Source organism: Cupressus sempervirens, chromosome 6, assembly GCF_028749045.1.
Source record: "Cupressus sempervirens isolate cs-2001-9-10 chromosome 6, ASM2874904v1, whole genome shotgun sequence".
Lineage (NCBI taxonomy): Eukaryota > Viridiplantae > Streptophyta > Pinopsida > Cupressales > Cupressaceae > Cupressus > Cupressus sempervirens.
Window position 1 is genome coordinate 365,017,362 of NC_143123.1, and position 25,107 is coordinate 365,042,468.

Genomic DNA, 25,107 nt, shown 5'->3' on the forward strand with positions numbered 1-25,107 from the left:
AAAACATAATAAATTGTACAGATTTGATGCATTCAACAAGAGAATACTTAAACAAATTGAAGCTGAATCATGACAAACAAGTGGAGTATCGACTCTTCTAGTTTGTAATTTGATAGTTTCCAGAAAATGACACATTCAAAATGCACTTATGAGAAAAGACCTAGAATGAATGAAATTGATTAAAAAATGAAGGTATGTTAGTTTGAGCTTCACTTGGTTTCGAAAATACTTTAATATTTTCTACTTAAGAAGGCCAACCATGTGAAGATGGAAGCTCATCTATCTTCATCCCCTCCCCCTAACATCATTCTAAATTCCCTATTAACATCTAATTACATACTTCATTCATTCATTCATCCATTTATGAACTATAACATTCAATCAATACAATCACATAACGTTCATTAATATGACATAAAATTCATTAATAATAAACACTAATCAAGAATTCATTAACACCTAAAAATATTCATTAACATGACATAAAAATTAATATTAATACACAACATTCATAGATAATTACTCAAACAACATTCTTTCATTATCCAACAAAGTTTATCAAAGAGCATATTTAAAACATCATTTATTTTTTGTTTCTCTTAGATTTCTTAAGGAAAAGACTGATAAGAGCATCCATATCTTCCTCATTTTGCTCCTCTTTTGGTTGTAATGCCAAATTATGATGCTTCCTCTTGCTATGAGGAGCACGAGGTTACTGAACTAAAGAGGGGTTTGCTGCAATAACAAGTAAATGGGTTAAATTCACATACTTCTTTTATTGTTACAAATATTTCATTAACCAATAGAGCATAACATGCATCTTTATTTACTTGAAAATGCCACATCATGTATAGTAACATTTTGATTGACCACCACCTCAACATGTTGAACACTTCAAACATGCTCCACTTGTTCACCATTATGTTCAACATGCTCTAAAATATTCAAAAAAAGGTTACATGGCCAACTATAATTGAAGATGTTTAATTCTATTAATAATTACATAATTTATTTCCAATAGAAAATTAATACCTCTACCACTTTGATGCACATCATGGCCTTCATCATGTGTAGGTTCAGTGATGGGATTTGAAGGTTGCAGTGAAATATCCTGCACATTGTTATCCTTGTTTGATATATAAAACATAATTAGTCAATTTATGTTGGAAATTAACACCCAACATGAAATTTCTCAACTATTCAATTTGATTTACTTTTTATTTGACCAATTTATCCATGTCTCCATTGGAATTCTTTAGAATAACTGATGGGGGGGGGGGGGGGGGGGGGTGAATTAGTTATCCAATGTTTAGATGTACAATAAAAATTTGCACAGCTTAGTGAACCCATATCCATAAAATAATTTCATCATGCATGCATCCATTAGATTATGAAATCACTCAAACTTGTAGGTTACTGTAGAATCAATTTGTAAAAATGTAAACATGAAACATAATAGATTTAATAACACATTTGACACAATGATTTAATGCGGAAACCCAATTTGGGAAAAATCACCAATAACATGCTACTCATTCTCACTCTTCTGATGTGATGCCTTATGAAATGCCAACCCTATTAAAGGTTATAATGCACATTGTTAAATATGACCTGGTTAAAGGATTTCAATCACCTTGTTAGGAGTGATCCTTGTTAGAGGACTTTAGATCATTCACTTGGAATGTCACCCGGTTAAAGGATTTACAAATGACTGTTAGGTCAACCTTAATCCAAAGGATTTACCCTAGATTGATACAATTATTAGAGAGTAACAGTAAGGCTTGATTTTATAACAACTTACAACTCCATTTCCAGAATACAGATCTCTGTTTTAGTCCTCCATTCTACTTGGTTTTCACACACTTCAACTTTGATAGCTTGTTTACCCTTCAAACATCCATACCCTTAAGCCTTCTTTCTTTGTTTTCCAATGCAAACTCTTCTCTTAGGTCACTAAATGAAGCAATACCCTAGACTCCTTGTCTTCCTTAGGTTCTCGCACATGACATACTTTGCTTTTGACTAGTCATCTCTATAAATAGAGAATTAAGATATTTTGTCGTTCATCCTCCATCGTCTAATTTAGGGTTAGGAAAAATTAGGCAAGATTCAATGAATCTACCCCTTATTTCATTTCATTCCCTTCTAGATACTTCTCCTTCAATCCTCTTTGAATTTTCCTAAAATGGTTTACCATGAATTTTGTGCCACTAGCTCATTAATCTTATCTTCTACACGATTCACATAATCCAAGAAATCAAACTTGTCAGCTCAGATTCATCAAATTCTTGATATTTCTCATAATGCTGACACTTGGCATTAATTGGCTTCTGATGCTTGATGCATACTATGTTGCTCAACATCCACTATAAAATCATTCAGCACAAACTAAAGTTTATTGGTGCTCAAAATCAACTAAAATTTACTCAGCATCAATTATTTCACTTGGCTTACATTGAAATTGACTTTTCTTGATTCCAACTAATTTTCTACTCGGCTTGCACTAACTTTTCTTGACACCTACTATCCACTCCATCAAGCTTGGTAAACAAACTCTATTTAACATGTTCTTCTAAACTTAATCAGTGTATCAAACCTTTACAACCTAAAGTAGATTATCAATACACTATAATATCACTATCTTAGCTGATTCTTGTACTCCTTTTCCATATCATAACTCAACCTTTCCTCTAAGTGCTATTGTTACATCATTTTGGTCAAATCCTCTTCATAAATCAAGCAAGTGATAGTAATTAAATCAAATAAGTAGTTATCTTACTAGTAGATAACATGTTTGACATCAGTGACAAAAGAATGATTGAAATACATTTATCATACTTGTATCAATGTGTTTTCAATAGTCTCATCTGGTGCACCAGATTCTTCAGTATGGCTTTTAGATTCTTGGCATAGACATGCAAGCATGACTTTATAGCTTTCCTTCAAGGAAATTTTTTTCCCTTTATCTATGGGCTGTACATTGAATTTTGTGCCCTGTATTTTTTGTCTAATATCATCAATTTTGTAATTATGATTTGATTAAACAAAATTGTTTGCAACCTTATATAATTTTTTTAATATTAATTCTATTGCTTCTACTTACAAGTCAAGAGTGAAGTTCCATATAGCCACTAGAGCCAAGTTTGTGTTATTCTCTCTTCTCACTAGTTCATTTGACCTCTATTTTCGATGAAAGTTTTTGATGAGAGGCCAAATTGACTTGTGAAATTTTTTTGTTTATGCTCTCATGTTCGTCAAAATAGCCACGAACATGGGATGTCAAAATAGCGATGAAAAATTGGAAAAAAGAAAGAAAATTGAAACATATTTTTCATTATTTATGGGAGGAGGTAGGTTCACATATAGAGGCAGGTTCACATATAAAGGCAGTAAGTTTTTTTTTTGAGGTAATGCATTGCAATGCATGAAAAAGTTGAGAGACCCATTTTGCATATACTCAGAATCAAACATTCTTTAAAATCCCTACATAGAAACCCCATAGCCTAATTTAGGTGATTTATTTTCTGAATTATGCTTATTTTCACGTGGAATATCTTTTCTCCTTGTGCAAAACCATCTAATTTTTTTATAGCTCCACAAGAATATTGTTTGGTAGGGTATCCCTTGAAGACAGACCCAAACGCTATTGGAATTTACAAGTGGGAAGCATACTTTTGAGGGGGGGGGGGGTGTGAATCAGAAGTACCAAATTTTAAGCTATAAAACTTTTAACTGAAATCAATACATGAATGAAACATTTCTAATTAACATGAAAGTAAAGGAATGCATGAAAATAAACAACACAATATTTGTTCATCAAGAAACCCTCCAAAATGAGAAGGTAAAATTGGGGTGGGGATGACACCCACAACTTATCATTGTAGCAATATGTAACTTGTTAAGGTTACAAAGTTTGACCATTAGTAATGGTCTACTTTGTGAGAGGCCTGCCTTTTTAAAGGCTCTAACACTCTGTTAAAAGTGTACTTGTCTAAAGGATTTAAAAAATATTCACTTGAAATGTCACCCTATTAAAGGATTTACAAAATGGCTGTTAAACCAACCTATCTTCATAAGATTTTCAATCTCTTAATACAATGGCTAGAAAGTATAGTAGAATGTGTTGATCTAATAAATTACAATCTTTAATTGCTAATTTTAAATTGATGTTTAGTTCATTCTGATCTGATCCTCTTTGATCTGATATGATTTTGCATGAAATTCTAATACTCTATTCTGATGTTCACTGATCTAGAAATTCCTTTGTTTTTCTAAGTCACCTTGAATATACTCTTCACCCTTCTATTCTTCACTCTCTTTCACTTTGTCATTCCTCTCCTTAATTCTCTTCTCACATACTCTCTCATGCATTCCCATACACTACTAAATAATGGGGTTTTGACCTCCTTAAAAAGGTTTAATGACTTAGGGTTAGGTATGAATCTACGATTGAGATTCATCCTTCCTGCTCAATTCTTTCCATTTTTATGATTGGTTGAATGTTGATTTCATAGGGAATTAAATAGATTTGATCTTATCTTTAATTCTTCAAGATTCATCACATGTCAGCTCAAAAATGGTGTACATCTTAGTTTGTGAGGGCACAAACTCTTATGTTGATTCTATATTACTTAGAACTTATTGATTACTAATGCTCAACACATAGAAATTTTGTCTTGCTTGACACCTATAGTTTACTCGACACATATATTGACTTGACATCTATTAGTCACTCGATAGTTGAAATTTGTTCGACACTGTCTATCTGCTTGACATCTGAATGACTTGGCACTCGTTGAATTTCTGGCTTGGTGCATACTATTACTCAGCATCTATATTGTACTTGGAATCAACTAAGAAAATTTCTTAAGTGTGTTGACACTCAATTGTTAAAACCAATATGAGACCAACAAAAACTACCTTTCCCAACTCATGGGTGAACTTGTCCATCACAATTCTTAGCTCTCTTCAACTAGATTTTGTCAGCAGTCAAGGTATACAATCATACTCAACATTTTGAAGGGCTCCACACCTACTTCTCTCCACTTTTTCCTCCCCTAGGGTGCGGTTTATGCAAATTTGAAGAAACCAATCGCCAGATTAGTGATGCAAGAACATAATCACCACAAAATTGTAGTAGTAAACCCTCACCAAAGAAAAATCCCCACAAATTTTTTCTTCTCAAATGTGACAAGGGTAACTCAGGGTAACCTGAGAGCATTCCTTTGAAGATTGACTAGAAAACCTTTGATCTACAATAACTTGAGAGCATTCCAATGTAATATTTTGTATGATTTCAATTGAATAAAGCTTGAACTTTGGTAAATAACATGGAGAGGTTTAGATAAAAAATCTCCAGGTAATTTTTTGGAACCCATGCAAGAAAAGAATGTGCATTTGATTACTAGAATGTCACTAGTAAATTGTCATAGGCTAAGGTTTTTGAGTGTGTAAAGTTGTAGCAGGGCTTTGTCCATTAGATGGGTGGTTAAAATATGGATATAATATTGTGAAAATAGTATAATAAGAGTATAATGGTGTGTGAAAGATCTATATTAAGTTTGAAAACAAGATTTTTGGATTGGATATAAGAAATTACAAATTTGGAGTAGACTATCATGACATGATAGCAAGGTATAAAACTTGTTTTTATTTCATTTGATTAAAGATATTTAGTGTGTCAAGATGGTTGGAGTTTTTGAAAATCAATAGAGATGTTTAAAAATGTCTTTGATGGTAGGGGTAAGGAAGATACTATATGTTAAGGTTACTAGATAGTTGCGTTAACCTATATGCTAATGGGAAAGTGCAAACTTGTCAAGTTTGGGTTATGGGAAACGTAAATGCTGATCACATCATGATAAAAGTGCCTTTAGTGGTAGGGGTAAGGAAGATACTACATGTTAAGGTTACTAGATGGTTGTGTTAACCTATATGCTAATAGGAAAGTGTAAACTTGTCAAGTTTGGGTTATGGGCAATGTAAATGCTGATCAAATCATGATTCCTTGTAAAGTATTCCAAAGGTGTAGCTTTTCATTAGAGTGAACTTGTGGAAGGGCTTAGTATCATCATTAAGTCATGCAAACCCCGATTAGATTTGTCATGTTTTTTTGTGAAGAATGGTTGGCCTGAAATAGGATAGTGTTGTGGTAGGTTAGACAGATACAATCATGATGAATGCAAAGAATTAAATAGGGAGAGAGATAATGAACTATGAAAGAGTTTTCAAATGATACGTTAATGATGTTTTATGTGTATACAAGTGAAGATTAAGAACTAATCTTGTGATAAGGGAATATGTATGAACACAAAATCCTTCAACCAAGTGAGAATAATTTTCTCATGCAAGTTGTTGGTTGGTGGATATAATGTTAAGGTTTGGTAATCCTATGGTCTTGATTGCAGGAGTTATGGATGATACCTTAAGAAGATAATGTTTACAATTGCTTATGTAAAATTATTATCCATATTTTTATTAAGGGTTTCAATTTATGTCAAATTTTTTCAATTGATATTGGGATTATTATTTTTATCATTTTGATAATGAATCATTAAATGTGTTTGATTGAAAAATGCAAATGTTTAAAAGTAAAAACAATCATATTCTAGTTTATAGATTGTGAAAAACTACTATGAAGAATCCTTTAAAAATAAATCATTAGTCCTCTTTCTTTGAATGTATTTACCATCCAACTTCAAAATTTCGTGCTCTCTAAGTAGCATCTTGAACTTCAACTGAATCCAACATTGGCTCAAACCACTTGGTGTCGAGAGTTATACTAGTGCACCCTCTTTGTTTCTCCTGCATGCAAGAAACATCATTTAACTTGTAGGATCATCTAAAAAATTTATACTTAGATCTGAGTCCTAGATGATCCATGAAAAGCTTACAAAGGAAGTACCTTGTTGTCTCATGATGTTTTTCAATGATAAGAATTATGTCACTTTGATATGGTTTATATATAAAAATGTTTTTGAACATATTTTAACATATTAGTTGATTAGATTATAAAGTACATTAATCAATTGGATATAATCTTCTCATTCAATTTTTCCCTTAAGTAATATTCTTAAGTTCCTCTTTAACCCAAAGAGTGCACATTTGTTTCTTCCATTGTTCATAGTCAATTCTTTTATTTCAAAGCTAACATATTTATACCTAAGGCTCAATTGTTTCGATTATGGTTCTATTATACTTATAAATTTTGCATGCTTCTATATCTGATAGGGGTATACACACTCATTAGCTTAATATCTAACAGAGATGTTTATGAATGTGGTACTTAATGCAATATGCCATGGGTGCCTCTAGTCAATTTATATACTAATCACCAATCTTCTTGCTTTATAGATGTGTGCATGTCTTGGTTTTTCAGCAGCCTTCATATAATCTTCCACTTGTTTTGCTAGAGATGATTTTTATGTGAATTGAGATGCCTATAAATTGGAGTATTTTTTGGTGGAGACATTGATTTTTATCATCAATATTGCTATTTATTAATATTTTCTCTGTTCTCATTATAGATCTATTTGTTTCATGTATTGCTGATTGATATCGATCCCTAACATAATCAATGATTATATTATTACTGGTGATGTAAAGATATTCCTAGTTGGTCTTGTAAAATAATTGAGGAGAAATAATGCAAGGTTAGATAATATATGATTACTTTATAATGTGAATATTAATGAGTGTTAAATATTAATAGATTTATATATTGCTTTCAATCCAACTATCACCCTACCAAAAGGCATCTTGATTATTAATGTTGGATATTCTTTTAATACACTTGATATAGAATCTGCAGGTTGCAAACAAATCATCCTTCTTCCACTAGTGAGTCATTCTATTCAAGAGAGACCATGTCTGATGATATCAATGCACAACAAAATAGGGAGATAATTGCTAGACTGTGGTCTAACTTAAAAAGAAAAGGTGACAAAAAATGTTATTTTCCTTGCAAAAAATGTAAGGTCTCAAAGAATCGAAGATATCTAATCAAAATAGCCAAGGAACATTGTAGGCAACATGGTCACATTGAAGGGGGAAACAAATTTCATCCATTAGTATGTATTTTAATAATTTATAAAATACATAAGAAATGATTTGATGGTGACATCATGTTCATGGTTAATATAAGGTCATCATTTTGATATAGGACAACCACCTTGGGTTTCATGTTATGGACCATGACAATTTAGAGAATGTGGATTTCGAAATGAGGGAACATGGAGGTGTGAATATAGAAGTAGAAGTTAATGATCCAATTGAAGAAGATCATGATGATGAAGAAGATCACGATAATCAAGATGATGATGATATTGACATAGAACTTGATGTACCTAAACTTGAGAAGGCACACGAGCCCTTATACGATGGCTCCCAAAAAACTCTTCTTGCTACTATATTGTTGTTGGTGACTTGGAGGTTATGAAAGGTTTATCCAACATAGCAATGACATGTATGTTAAGGTATGTCATCTTTTTTCATTTTTCAGTTGTAATTCCCTTACAATTAACATTGGGTGAATTGTGTAGCAATTAATATTCTTTATATTAAAAAATTATATTTTTTTGTCATAGGTTGATAGGTGAGTGTTTGTTACCACCATCAAACATTCTACCTCGCTCATACCGAGAATTTACTACCATTATGAAAGATATTGGAATGGACTATCAAACAATACATGCATGTCCGAATGATCATATTATATCATAAAAAACATGAATTTGCAACACAATGCCCTATTTGTCATATTAGTAGATATCAATCAGATTGAATAACAAAAAAGGTGCCTCACAAGGTTCTTTGGGTTATTCCCATTATTCCACATTTGCAACAATTATTTAGGTGCAATAGCTTGGTACATTTTATGGATTACCATGCATGCAATATAAGTCAAGATGACATTATGCGAATTCTTTCAAATGGTTCAACATTTAAGGAAATAGAGGAAAAATGGCCACACTTTAAGGAAAAACCTTGTAATCTCAAGCTTTCATTAGCAGTGGACGGTGTCAATCCATTTGGAGAGATGAGATCTACTTACTTAGTGTGGCCTATTTTTGTTATCAACAATAAAATTCCTCCTTGGATGACCATAAAGAGGGAGCATATAATGTTGGCACTAATTGTTCTAGGTATTTTTTCATTTAATAATCATCTAAATTACTTTATTATAAATAATCCATCAAAATGGTCATAATAATTATGTAATATTTTTGTTCATTCAACTAGGTAAGTACCAAGTTAAAGATATCAATGTATATATTGAGCCCCTTGTCAATAAGTTGATGGTGTTATAGAATGGGATCACTATGTATGATGTCTCTAGACCAATAGGACAAAGACAATTTCAATTCCATGCAATGCTTGTATGGACAATACATGATGCCCATGGGTTAACACAATTTTTGTGGTTTGTTCTCTTCTTAACACCTCTTTTTGGTATTTTAGTGCTAACACAAAGTTAACGTATTTAATCCAATTATACACGATCTTGTAGGTCTTTAGACAAAGAGAAAATTTGCATGTCTAGTTTTTGGTCCAAAGATGAAATCTCATCATTCAAAAAGTTTAGCAAAGTAGGTGTTTGATGAGAATAGACATTTTCTCCATATAAATCATAACTACCAAATTACCAAAAAACATCTTTTCAATGGGAAAGATGAGACTACATCAAAGCCATGGAGAATGACACCTCACCTATGCAAGTTGGAATACAATAAAATAAATCACAGAGGTAATGTCATTCCATCTGATGGTTTTTTGTTTGAAATTCATATTTTTCTTTTGTTTATTGATGATGTAATTGATACTCCTAAAGGTCGTCAAGGCATTAATGACCAACTTCCAAAAGAGGTAAAAAGTTATCCTACACAATTTAGTGGGTTTTCATACTACGAGAAACTCCCAATCGTGCATTTGTTTGATCCTATGCATATTGGAAAGAATGTAATAGAGATATTCTAAAAAATCTTGGATGAAAGGTGTGACAAAGACAAAATTGTCAAAATTTGTAGTGACATTGAAGAATTCAACCTTGCAATGAAAACTTTCATTTGATCAAATAACAATCGAGACTAGATTGATACAAGTGCCCTTAGTTGGTTATTGTTAGAGCAACAGAGAAATGCTATAAAAGAATCATTAAAAAAAAAGAAGATTTCCCATAGGATTTGATGTGAACATAAACAATCTCATATCAAAGAAAAGTGAATTTGGGCCAGGGATGAAAACACATGATTGGCATAAATTTATTAAGGTAATTCATGTTATTTTTTATTCACTATATATTTGTATACTACACATAGTTTTCATTGCATTCTTTTATAAAATATTGATAATCTCATTTTACAAATATTGCAGTACATTCTACCTCTATCTTTCCCACACCACTTTGAGAACAATGTCAAACAAGTTATATATGATCTTGGAAAATAAATGAGGTGGTTGTCATCAAAAGAAATCAATAAAGAAGATATAAAATATTGGAAGAGAGAAATTCCTCATCTTATGTGTGAAATACAAAAGTGTCTACCTCCAACTTTTTTCAATGCACAAGAACACTACCTCATACATCAAGTTGAGGAGATTGAATTGTGTGGACCTGCACCAACTAGGTCAATGTGGATGGTTGAGAGGCACTTGAAATTTTTGAAAGGCTTGGTTCACATCTTGAGGGTTCTATGGTGGAGGGATATATGGTATACCAGACCATGATGTACATTAGTGAATATCTTTCTAAGTTTGCAGCAAAGATCCATGTAGATCATATTTGAGATCTGAACTCCATTAAAAAATTCGAAGGGGAATACTTGATGGGAAAAGGTAGATTGAGGAAAGTGAAAGGTAAATACAAGATGTTATTGTAGTTAATTAATTATTATAAATCTTCAATATAAGTTATTTATAATTTGTGTTATTTTTTAATACAACTGGTCAAGAGTGGGATGCAATACATTTGTGTATTGCAAACAATCTTGATTGGATGATGGTATGGATTGAATGATGTCAAAAAATAGTTTCTCATTAACATGGGAAGGTGTTGCTTCATTGGTTGTAGAAGCTCATCGTAGTGAAGATTCCAATGTTATGCCAATGGTAGTTGATCTAGTAAAGGGTTTAAGAGGTGGATAGGTACATAAAAATTTATTAATGATCATCACTCATATGTTCATATCAACTCATGATGCAAATAATTGTCGCATACTTCAAAAGTTTCAGGTCAAGCACCACAAAGCTATGTCCTATCATGGGCAAAAATTTCACATAAAAAGTTGGATGACACTAAGAAAACTTGTGATTCTGGGATAATTGCTATTTTTGAAGTCACTAATATATCATCTAGAAATGACATACATCTTCAAAAATCTCAAAATTGATATGATGGCATCTTGGATGATATCATTGAGTGAAAATTTAACTCCTTTAAAGTAGTTCTATTCATCATCAATTGGTATAGGCTACGACTGAACCAAAATGATCTAGATAGAACTATTATTCAACATGATAATGGATTTACAATGATTAATACAAGGTCGTTTGAGCCAGTTGGAGATGAGCCCTATGCTCTTCCAAGCCAATGTGAGCAAGTGTTTTACTCAAAGGTTCCACATAAATAGGGTTGGCCATTTTTTGTTAGACATGAACCAAGAGGAAGGCCAATAAAGTATAATGTTATGGAAGAAGAAGATGATGAAGACCAAGATGATGGTGATGATGACAAAAATGCTAGTGATGATGATGACGATGATGGTGATGATGATGATGATGATGATGATGATAGTGATGATGATGATGATGATGATGATGATGATAGTGATGATGATGATGGTGTTGATGATGACGATGATGATTGTGATGATGACGATGATGATTGTGATGACGACGATGATGATAGTGGTGGTGGTGATGATGATGATGATGAGATAGATGAAGAAGATGATCAATGGCATGATTGAAATGTACAAGGTATGTGATCAATGACTCCTACTAAGCTTTGATTTCTAAGTACAACATACACCAATTTTTTTTCAAAACCATATGTGTAGATATAAACATTAAGTACAACATGTCCAATTTATTAAGATATACATGACTCCTAATAAGCTCTGATTGTTAAGTAGAACATGCACCAAAATTTTCTTTGAAAACCATATGTGTAGATATAAAAATTAAGTATAACATGTCCAAATTTTTAAAGATATACATGACTCCTAGTAAGCTCTAATCATTTCACATGTAGATGTCCTAAAATAAATTGAGTGAAATTTTCATGTTGTCTTCTAAGTTATTTGCAACTAACTTAAGATAAATGATTAACATATGCAGGAAATTTAACCCCTTTGGTGAGGATCATGCATAGTGACATGGATTAGTAGGTATAAGTCAATAAATAGACATAATTTTCTTATATTCTTCTTTTTTAAATAGACAAAGAACAACCATATAGACATGTAATTTTGTAATCACTTTCAACTTAGTATATCTTATATCTCTCATGTATAGACAAAGAAGAACCATACGCATGGGTCATGACTTGATTATTCTATGTATATTATTTAATTATTATCAAAATTCTCTAGTAGTTGAAGCAAGGATGTGACAGTATACCATTTGATGGATTATAGGGACCACCAAATAGGTACTTGTTAGATCTATCTACACCGAATGAGGGAAATGAGGGAATGGTAGATGAAAGTTCTACATGTACTATGGCTAAAATGGGGAGATCAACTAGAGGTCAAAAGATTAGAAAAAATTCAATAAACGCATGCAATTTTTCCTTGCCAAAGGGGGGTCATGTTCTTATGATGATGAGAGAAAAGGTGACATCTAGGTGCCCTTTTGGTACACACATATTGAGAAAAAATTAGTACCTAATGAGCTACCTCCAATTAACACTAATTTTTATGTTAATGAGAGGATATATCACATAACTCCATCCTCATTACATGGTTTAGGCCTATTTTCCATGGATGGGATAAAGGTATGTTACAAAAAAGTTGTTGAATTGATGAAGTATGTAGGTCCTTGTTACAATTACAATGACTGGATGCAGATTGTTCAATATAAAAAACGTATGCATATGTATGCACTATCAACAAATTATATACAATGGAAAGAAAATTATCAAAGTAAAATATTTTCTATGTACATTGATGGGAAACCAAAAGCAACAGGTATATTGTGGGTTTTATAAATAGTATATGACCTTCCTCAACTAATAAGCAACCCAATTGTATTTTTGAAGTGCATGAGGGGAATCAAGTTTTTGCATGTGCGATAAAATCAATAAGTGCAAGGGAAGAACTACTAATAGATTACCATTTAAATTGCATAGATACAAAAAAAGTTACTATCATGAGGGTGGTAAGTACTATATACCATTTTATTAATAAGTTTTTTTGGCTAAGATTAGTGGGCTAAAGTTTTTATATTTAATCTTTGTCATAGGATGATATGGATCAAACACATGATAGAGGCCAAAAGGATGTTCCTCCTACCCATTCTTTGGCCATAGTAAACCTTATTGAAATTGTACAAATTAGATAGCTGAAGAATGTTAAATTACATCAAGGTTGCATGGGGATGGGGGTACTTTGGGTACTTAGGGTACTGATATCGGTACCGATACGACTATTTTTCATAATAGGGGATGGGGGTACTTGGTTATCAAACTTAATTTTTAATTATACTTTTATATTGATAGAAAATATGAAACTATGAGTCATGAAAAGTTTTTTTAAAACAAGAACAGTGATAAAGTTTGCTAATGTAATATATTATTTTCAGTTTTAGATTGTTGTATGTATGTAATAATAATATATGATAACTATTTAGATGCATAACAGAGAAGGCATACTTTAAACATGAACAAGAAGATCATAATTGGTAGAGAAATAGTTTAAACTTGAAATGTTGAAGCCTAGTAGGATGAGAAATCATTGGTGTTTGAATCACCCATAAATGCTTTCTAAATTTTATTATATAAATAATAATTTCATCCCCCTGGTTAATAATTCATTGTAATAACAACCCTTTCCTAGAACTCTCTTGTCAAATGAACACCATAGTAATGCAAATAGAACTTTCTTGCCATATAACATAGAATTGCAAAACTAAATTATTATGTGAACAAATCATTTCATTCTTTAAACCTTTCACAGTGTGAGAAAATAGAACATGTCATTTTAGTCAATTATCCATTAGTCAATTATCATTTTAGTCAATTAAACTTGAAATGTTGAAGCCTAGTAGGATGAGAAATCACTGGTGTTTGAATCACCCATAAATGCTTTTTGAATTTTATTATATAAATAATAATTTCATCCCCTTAGTTAATAATTTGTTGTAATAACAACCCTTTCCTAGAACTCTCTTGTCAAATGAACACCATAGTAATGCAAATAGAACTTTCTTGCCATATAACATAGAATTGCAAAACTAAATTATTATATGAACAAATCATTTCATTCTTTGAACCTTTCACAGTGTGAGAAAATAGAACATGTCATTTTAGTCAATTATCCATTTGATTGATAGAAGACAACTGATAGCCTCAAAATGTTAACTGCTATATAGAAAATCTAAAATTATGAGTCATGAAAAGTTTTTTCAAAACAAGAACAATGATAAAGTTTGCTAATGTAATGTATTGTTTTTAGTTTCAGATTGCTACATGTTTGTAATAATAATATATGATAACTATTTAGATGCATAATAGAGAAGGAAGACTTTAAACATGAACAAGAAGATCATAAATCATATGACAATGACATATTGCAAATGATAAACTTTTAACTTGAATAGTGATAAAGTTTATTGTTAATCAATATTGTATCAAAGTTTCAAACTAATCAAGTATTGAATTAAGATTAATAAAAAACAAGTTGATACACAAACAAAAAATTGAAAAAATAATCAGAAATCTTAATCAACATCCTTAGCTATGATTTTAGATTTTTTATGAAAGTTTTGCTGATATTTCTATCACAATTTGATGTTTAGGATCGGGGAAGAGCACCTACAAGAATAGAGGCAACTACTATCCCTTCTGATGAGGATATCATAGATGTCCCTAATTTAACATACAAGATGAAAAAAAAACTAAAAAATATCATTATATAAATAATGAGCATTTTTTATGATTGCTGAAGGTTTTATATTTAATCTTTGTCATAGGACAATATGGATCCCCCACACGATAGAGGCCAAGAGGATGCTCTAGCTCCCACCCATTCCTTAGTGACGGTAAAGCTTATTGAAATTGTACAAATTAGATAATTGAAAAATATTATATTATTATGTTATTTTATTTAAGTTTTTGGAGTTTTTATGAAAGTTTTACTGATATTTTTATCATAATTTGATGTTCAGGATAGGGGACAAGCACTTATAACAACAAAGGAACTTACCATTTTTTATGACGATATCACAGAGGTGCCTAATTTAAAATATACGAGGAGGAAAAAACTGAAAAAAAAATCAATTTAGAAATTATGAGCATTTTTGAAGATCCAAATCCAACAGAGGAGGTGTTGAAGAGGCAACATGAATTGATCGCCACAACATGCCATTTTGAAGTAGGCAATAATGAATCTTTAATTATAAAAAAAGTTCAATAAAGGTTAATTTTATGTTGTGAACTAAAATATGTATGTTTTCTTGTTATAGGATGTTTTGCAAACTCAAGTGCCTAGTCTAGGACATTGCAGTGAGGCTGGTACTAGCAGAACTCCAACTGCCTTAGGTAAAATAATCCTTAAGTTGACAAGTTATAAGGAATTTTTTCTTTGATCGAACATTCAAAAACTTCTTAAGTTAACTCTTACTTTTATTATATTAGAATGTCTTTGCTAACAATGTATTGTTCACTAGGTCATCAAGTGTAGGAGACTCCTAGGAGGTCAACAGAGGTCCATCAGAGATTTTCGACTGCAATGTCGACAACAAGGGCCATGCAAACATTGACGCCTTCACGGTCTATGCCTAGTACATCCTTGTTTTGCTATATTTGGTTTTTTGTTAATTATGATTTGATAATTTGTACTTTAATCATGGGTGCATCTAGTAGTACATTCATTTCCAATGTCAGCGATGCCAGACACATATCATAGTACATGTATTGGTGATAATTCACCATAATTTCTTGGATCTACCCATGCTTCTAGCATAGGAGCTATACAAACATCGTTGTTGATTGACGATAATGAATTGATGCCTTTGGAATGTCCTAAGCTTCTTGGTACTATTAAATTATTATTTTTTATATTGTAATATGCATTTACCTATTCATAACAAGTTTTGGATTGATGATCCCATGACATTTTTTGCAGGAAATAATTTCTTTTATAACATGCTTTATGACCATGCATTGAAGATATTCAGGCCCACCATACGTATAAGGTACACAACTTTAGTTAATTTTTCTATCTAATAATTTTTTGTTTTTTCTTAAAAGGTGGATCTTGCAATATAAAAAATTAAAAGATCAGTACATTGTAGATTTAGAGCATGAGTTTGGTAATATTTTTAAGGAGAAGCAATTTTTGGAAAAAGCTGTAAAACATCTGAGCACTATGAGGAACTCCTATAGAAGGAGTCTCATCCACAATCCAAAGTACGAGTGTCCTCCCTCTATTTCAGTGAGGGATTGAAATGACTTCATTTTGGATACAAAGGAAAAAATGGATGTTAAAAGAGGAATTACACCTAAAAATGAGAGAAGAAGGTATGCAATAAGATTGACTACTAGTACAATGTAATAATGCATTGATTAGGCATCTTTATATCTATATCATCTAACATATTTCAAACTTTTCATAGGTTGTAGGATACGTCAAAGGCACCAAAGACTAGGATAGAAAAGATTGGGCAACGCAAACTTGGCTCTGGTGGATATTCAAAAATTAAAGCACAAATTGTAAGTAGGAGCAAATAAATTCCTAAAAAAAATTATTTATAAAATGGAAATAATTTTGTTTAAACAAAAAATGCAGGGCTTTGAATTTAATTTAGAGGCCACAAGAGAACACTAAAAAATTTCCTTCAAGGAAGGCTATCAAGCCATGGCTGAACGCCTAGGCCAGTCTTCCACTAGCCCAACCCAAGAGTCCCCTACATCATGTGAATAGGTAAATATGCAAAATATATATATATATATATATATATATATATATATATATATATATATATATATATATATATATATATTAGAAATTGAATACTTGAGCAACAATCTATTTGATAATAATGTGTGCATGACATTGCAATGCAACCTCCTAATAGTAACATAGATCCTTATTATATGTCGCATGATGAAGCCCCTGATGTGCATCGTTGTATTGATGGAGGTGTTCATTTTCTATTTAAAAATAATTATGTAATTATTAATACAATTTAACATCTTAAATTGAACTTGCTGTAACCTTTTTTGTGTATATTTTAGAGGATACAAAATGTCATGCTGAACGAGTGCCAGAGGATGTTTAGACTAAGCACCATGTAGATCATGTGGTACATTTAGGTAAAGAAAATCTATGTTTTGTTCATTTCAATAAATTTTTTTATTTATAGTTCTTTTACTTAATTAAAAACATGTAATTCACTACTATAAATAGTTTGAATTTAACTCATGATGTAGTTATTTTTGCAGCAGACTCCCCTTTGCCACAATGGCCACCTCTTCCTGGACAAATGAGGAGGAGACATGCGTTGGCATTAGAATCAGTAGAAGAGAGGAATGCCAAGGGGAATGACGAGGAAATTGATATTCCTCTTACAAGATACTGACAAAAAAAGAACATTAAGAAGCCCAAAAGGAAACGATGTTAATGAATTTTATGTGTTAATAAAATATTCATGAATGTTGTGTATTAATGAATTTTATGTGGTAATGAAATATTCACGAATGTTGTGTGTTAATGAATTTTATGTGGTAATAAAATATTCATGAATGTTGTGTGTTGATGAATTTTACATGTTAATGAATTATTCATGACTGTTGTGTGTTAATGGATTTTATGTGTTAATGAATGTTATCATGTGATTATAATGATTGGATGTTATATTTCAAAAATAGTTGAATGAATGAATGAATGTTATTAGATGTTAATGAATTTTATGTGTTAATGAATGTTATCGTGTGATTATAATGATTGAATTTTATATTTTAAAAATGGTTGAATGAATGAATGTATGTTATTAGATGTTAATGAATGTTATCATGTGATTATAATGATTGAATGTTATATTTCAAAAATGGTTGAATGAATGAATGTTATTAGATGTTAATGAATTTTATGTGTTGTTATCATGTGATTATAATGATTGAATGTTATATTTCAAAAATGGTTGAATGAATGTTATTAGATGTTAATGGATTTTATGTGCTAATGAATGTTATTGTGTGATTATAATGATTGGATGTTATATTTCAAAAATGGTTGAATGAATGAATGAATGTTATTAGATGTTAATGGGGAATTTAGAGTGATGTTTTTTTTTGGGAGGGGGGGGGGGGGGGGGGGGGGGGGGGGGGGGGTGCAAATGAGCTTCCACCTTCATGTGGTTGGCCTTGTTAAGTATAGAATATTGAACTATTCTTGAAACCAAGTGAAGCTCAAAATAAACTAAATAGAAATCAAATTTCTAAGGCCAACTATCCATTGAAAATATCTAGCACCAAAATCTATAATATATGAGAAATGACTTACTTGTCCAAAATGGGCTAGGTGATAGTTACTCTAGCAAAAAGAATAGCTAGTCACAACATTGTTTGGAATATGATTGGTGTCTAGTTTGGGATATCTCAAGGCTTGCTCTGTCCTCCCCCAAGTATTGAATGTAGTGTTATAATAATTGAAGGCCATGAGTTTGAAGAATATGCCATTGATGCCATGTATTTGTATGTCTGAAAATGCTTATTGAGGTGTTCAGAACACTTAATCATATGTAACAGTGCACACAATTACATTTTGATATATCATATTCATGACATCCACGATGTTGAGTTTTTTATTTGGCATCTTTGATTCTTTAGTGTTCCTCTCATGGAGATAGGAAACTTTCAAAGATTTTAAATCTAAGAAGGTGGATGCTCTATTTATAGCTTGGGTTTGTATGCTCATTTCTTTTTTTACGTTTTATTGATAATTTTTCTTAATGGTTCTACAGGCCTGTGAGAGGAGGAAAAAGTAGTCATAGAAGTAGGAAAAGTAGTTCAAATTCACCTTCAAATAGCAAGACATAAGGGTAGGAAGTTTATAGTATTTCATGGAAATTTTGCCATGATTTTTTTTTCTATTTGAAGAAATGCAATAGTTTAATTATGTTTTCCAACTACAGGTTTTTAAGAAAAATGGATAGCCTTGGATTTGAGTTGGCAGGCCTTAGACTTGGAAGAATCCATTTTTTCCTTGTCTTCTAACCATAAGTTGGGTTGTTTTGTTTTGTTTTGTTTATGTGGCCTAGAAGGCATGATTTCCATTTGAATTTCATTCCATTGATATTTTGTACCTCATATGGCCCTCTTTTGTCACTTTTTTCAAGGTCCTTGTACCCTAACTAATCACAATTGAAGGAACTATAAGCTTCATGACCCTATTTGTAATGTCTCATAGGTTGTCTCAGGTTGTGATATGGTAGGAGTTATAGTTGATCAAGGAGATGATGTCACAAAGTTCAACAATGGAGATGAAGTTTATGGCAGTATCCACAACTATACTTGTGGGAGACCAAAATAGTGTGGGACTTTGGCACAATACACAATAGTGGAAGATAGTCTTATTGCTTTGAAGCCTGGGGACATGTCCTTTGAAGAAGCAACTAGCTTCCCTTTAGCTCTCCAAATTGCCCAAGTTGCTTTTGATAGAATAAATTTTCAAAAAGGAAAGACTGTGGTAATTGTGGGTGGAGATGGTGAAGTGGGTAGTCTGGCCATCTAGGTAAAATGAATAATGGGTTTTGGACTTGAGGAAACATTGTCTTTTTACAAATAAAGAAAGGATATTAATTCATAATATTGTTGGAGGTGCAACTTGCCAAGTTTGTATATGGAGCATCTGTCATGCCCAAAATATAGGGGCAAAACACACAATTTTTATATATTTAAATAATTAACTTAAATTCACTAAGTTGATAGGCTCATAATCAATTAAAGATGAAGTTACATTGCAAGGCAAATGCCAAAATCTCTTGTCAAAAATTTTAAGACTACAACTCAGTTTTGAAACATCTTGTAGGATTCAAATGTTTTAAACTTAGACATTCATTGTTGAATCAAGTGATTAAAATAATTAAACTAAATTCAATTAATTAATAGCACTTAATTATTTTTAATTATGCTTAAATTATTACATTATTAAACCAATAATACAAGCTTAGGAGTTAACATAATTTGCCATTAATTTAAATCACATTAATCAATAAAATGTCCATTAAGCAAAATATTAAATGATGATATAACTGATTTATTTGAGTATTTATTTAATTAACATGGATCTAATTATTGCAACCATTTGAAATGGAAAGAACTAGAATTAATATAGCATTACATGGTGATTGAACTTTAATCCTAATTACAATTAATCATTAAATGCCATTATAAAAGGAACACAACTATAATACATTACTAAAATTTAACACGTATAACTTTATTTCTAAGTAACATAACTACAAAACTATCTTAATTTAAAGGAAACTTCGATAATAAAATAATTAAATTAACAACTAAATAATTTAAAACTTACTCACATTAACACTAACTTAACTTAAACTATCTAACTCAACTCCAATAATGGAAATAATAATAATAAAAAAATTAAACAACTTAACATTATTGATACTTACTAACTAATGTTTAAACCTAACCATACAAATTAATATACATTAAAAAAACTTAAAACAATCTTAATCACTAACCATAATACATATGAATTAAGTTATATATATAACTAAAAGCGTATTTGAACTACTAAGACATTAAGCTAATCTATACTAAGTAAAAAGAAACTCTAATTTATAATAGTGTTAATAAAACTATCTTACAACTACCTTCATACCCACCCACCCTAAACACTTGGCCACTTGGCCTCCTCACTGTCCCACATCCCAAGGAGACCTTGGGTAGACCCTAAGATGGTCTGGCACTGCTCCAAGTCTACCAAGCGCAAACATTGTCCCCCTACGCACGTAAGCCAAGTACTTCATGATCAAGCGCTTAGGAGGGCGGGGTTTAACAAGGGAGCAAAAGTTGATTTACTTGTTTTTTAAAAAAGGTTTCATTGAGTGCACAATTGTCCCTTCACTCCAACTGTGACTCCAGCTTGGCACCGACGGGGGATAAATGTGATAGTGACTAGGTACAATTCCCTATGCTAGAGTCATGGAAAGGGTGCTAGGGTGGAGTTAGGTGGAGATTTAGGAGGGGGGGAGGGTAGTAATAGAAAAAAGTTTATTAGGTGGGTTTTTAGGAAAGGGGGGGTATTTCAAGAATATAAATATTACCTTCCAAACAATTTTATTTATTTTTATATATAAGGGATTTGAATAAAGATTATTTTAAAGGGGAATCAGGAGGGAAATATGCTCTATTGCCAATGAGGCTTTATTTGCATCCCCCATAAAAACTCTAGAGAGAAAATTGCTCCTAGGGGTGGACATATTTTTCTTAAGGTCTAATTTTTTTATAAGTGCTGATCTTGTGTTTGATTGACTTTTCCTTTAAACTTGCATAAGCTCCTTTTTTCTTGACATGTTTTCTTTGGTCATACATTTTAATACAAGGGTATACATGTATATTTTATTTTATTCTTTTCAACCTATGTTGTTCAATTAATCTTATGACCAGGATGAATGCTTCTCCCAAATTGGATTTTACCATCACTAAATTTGGGACAAGAGGATGTATTTTTCTTTTGTGTCTAATTTGATTAGCCTCAACATAGTTTGACAAGGAAGGTGTTAACTTTGTTATCCTCAATGTAGGATTATTAACTTTCTCCTAAAACATATGACATTGAATTGAAAAAAAACTTCAACATATCCAATTACTTTCCTTAACATATTTGCAAAATGAAGATTGTATAATTCAAGAACAACATCGTTAAATCCATTATTCCACACTCATATGCATAAATTGAACAACATAAGATACAATACAAGGAGGTTTTCTCAATCTTTTCTCTCTATTAATTAACCTGGTTCAAGGCTCCATCAAGAAAGAACTAGTAAGAAAACCCGACATCCTTGCCAATACATCAAAATTTAAATACATTTTGCACAATGTTACAATTCAAATGAATTCTCTTCTAGGTCTTTCACAAGAGATCCTTTCAAATATCTTCAATACATCAAGGGAATCATGGGAAAGATGAGAGATGACCTAGAGGTAAAACAACAAAACATGATGAACAATTCAAGCATGCATCCCCAACCCGATTTTGCACAATAGGTTCAACATTGAACCAAAATAAGGGAGAGGTGAATTTTCTCAATAGGAGACGTCAATCACCATACCATAACATAGCCCTTTCAGGGCTAAAATTCAAGAACTTCCATTCTTCTACAAGGGTTTTCATTCCTTCCCTTCTTCAAGAATTCAAATTTTCATACAAGGTATGTGATGACAAGTAGGGGCCCATACACCCTACCCTCTTTCCCTCTTCTCACCATGAGAGGATACTCTACACTATTGAGGTCCAACTAAGGCCCTTACCCCATACATGGCCACTTCTTCCCTATCCAAGGGTGAGTAATCCCAAAACAATCCCCATGAAATCCCCTCAAAATTTCAAAGAAAAGCATAAGAATGACATCCAAGAACAAGTTAAAATTCCTCCAATAACACCCTCAACACACATACAAGCAATACAAAGATCATCACAATGTCTTATGCATGAATCAAGCATGAATAATAAGAAGAAACACAATCAAAAGAGTGAAGAATCCTACCTTCACAAAAAGTGATGGTAAAATGACAAGTTGAGAAGAGCTTTTTCCTTTCTTTCCTTCAATCTTCAAACTTCTCTCTAAAAACTAGAGATTGGGTAACAACCCAAAACTTCTCCAAAATGCCTCTAAATATGACCCTAATTCAACTAGGCTTTAGGTAACCCCATGGTGGAGTTGAGTCACCAACTCATGAAGGGGACAAATCAATTTTCGTAATCAACCAAAAGTAGGGTTTTTGAGTGACCCTAAAAGTCAACCAAAGAGCTTAAGGGGATGGAAAGTACTCCCAACTCATACCTTTACCCCTAGGGTACTTAAATTTAATTTTTTTAGGCTTTAAAGACTTAATAGAACCCAAAAAAAAGCTAGGAGAATAGTAGAACCCAATAACAACCTTCAAGGACAGACAATGCAAAAATAACACAATTTAGCAAGGGGTACAGTTCCATCTTTCAATTAGATTTCTCGGCTAACTATCCTACACACTCATTGCACACATCAGTAGCTCAAGAAATGAATGCATATATGTAAATTACGTATTATTAAAATCCTATAAATTAAAAACATCCATTTTTTTAATAATCAATTGTTCATCTCATTCTACTCATATTTGACCATTTAAAAAAAATTGTATAATTAGAGTGTTAGTTCTCCATTCATTTACTTCATCATTATACATGTTCATAAAGCATTAAATGAAAAAATCAAATATCTGAAAGTAAAGCATCACACATCATGAAATAGCATAATAATGTTCAGTGCATCAAATAATGTCCCGACATATCGAGTCATGAGTATCAAAATAGTAATGTATCAACTATGCTACGATGGGTCAGGGCGAGGCCTCATAGCATCCAATATAGCAACTATTACAAGCACTCCTAATATTAACTTTGTAAAAAGGTTAGGAGCTCATATGGTGATTGATTATACAAAGGAGAGGTACGATAAAATAGAAGAGAAGTTTGACTTCATTTTTGACACCATTGGTAGGTTTTTGATTTCTCTCTTTTTCTTTTATATATCATTCCATCCATTATTCCACATCTATTATGGGTTTTCTTTCCTTTACATAGTGATGATGGTGCTAAAAAGGTCTACACCACTCAAAAGAAATAGGTCCACAGGTTTAGATTTGTAAATTTTCACAGTCACTGAGATTATATTTTTCCTTGCATAGATTAAAGAGATCGCTTTTGGAAGATTGGCTTCATTAAGCATATCTTTTATATATATATATATACATATATATATATATATATACACATATATATATATATACATATATATATATATATACATATACATATATATATATATATATATATACATATATATATATATATATATACATATATATATATATACATATATATATATATATACATATATATATATATATATACATATATATATATATACATATATATATACATATATATATACATACATATATATATATATATATATATATATATATATATATATATATATATATATATATATATATATATATGTATATATATATATATACATATATATATATATATTGAAAATATTCTCCAAAAGCCCTATTTTCCTAAAGATTGTTAGACATGATACAATACAATAAAAGTGTTTAGATTTGAAATACATAATCACTCATAGAAACAGGCTGCAATCATGGATGCAGTGATTTTGCTTTACCCTACCAAGTGGATTTCCTTGAAAATCTCTAATTCCATCCAAACAAATCCATCTTATGCAAATCCTCAAATCATTGGAGTATAGAAGAACATTCTCCCAAAACCTTGGTGACCAATGTGTGACTGAGTTTTTCCTCATTTTTTGTCCCAATATTTTGGCTGACATTATCTCATCATTTTCTAATTTTTGTGAGATGCTCAAAGTTTCTTTACACATTATAAGGAAGCAAGTGATATTTTTCCTTATTTAGACCACAAATAGATTTGATCATTATCCAACATAGCAAATTGGATATTGGGGTGTGTGTTTTTTGACGTATATCAATTATTTTTGATATCTTTAGGATATCTAAGGTATTTGATCAGGAGCAACTGAATTAGATTACTTGTAAAAAAAATGATGCAACTTTAGTATTAGGAACTACATTGTATTTTTTTATGATATTGTTTTGTGATATTTGTT

The 25,107-nt window shown here is 31.4% G+C and overlaps 1 pseudogene; it reads left to right on the plus strand.

Annotated features, from left to right (window-relative positions):
* The first annotated feature begins 16,694 nt into the window (after nt 1-16,694).
* Nucleotides 16,695-24,144, plus strand: LOC149552600 (2-methylene-furan-3-one reductase-like; annotated as a pseudogene).
* Nucleotides 24,145-25,107: the final 963 nt, after the last annotated feature.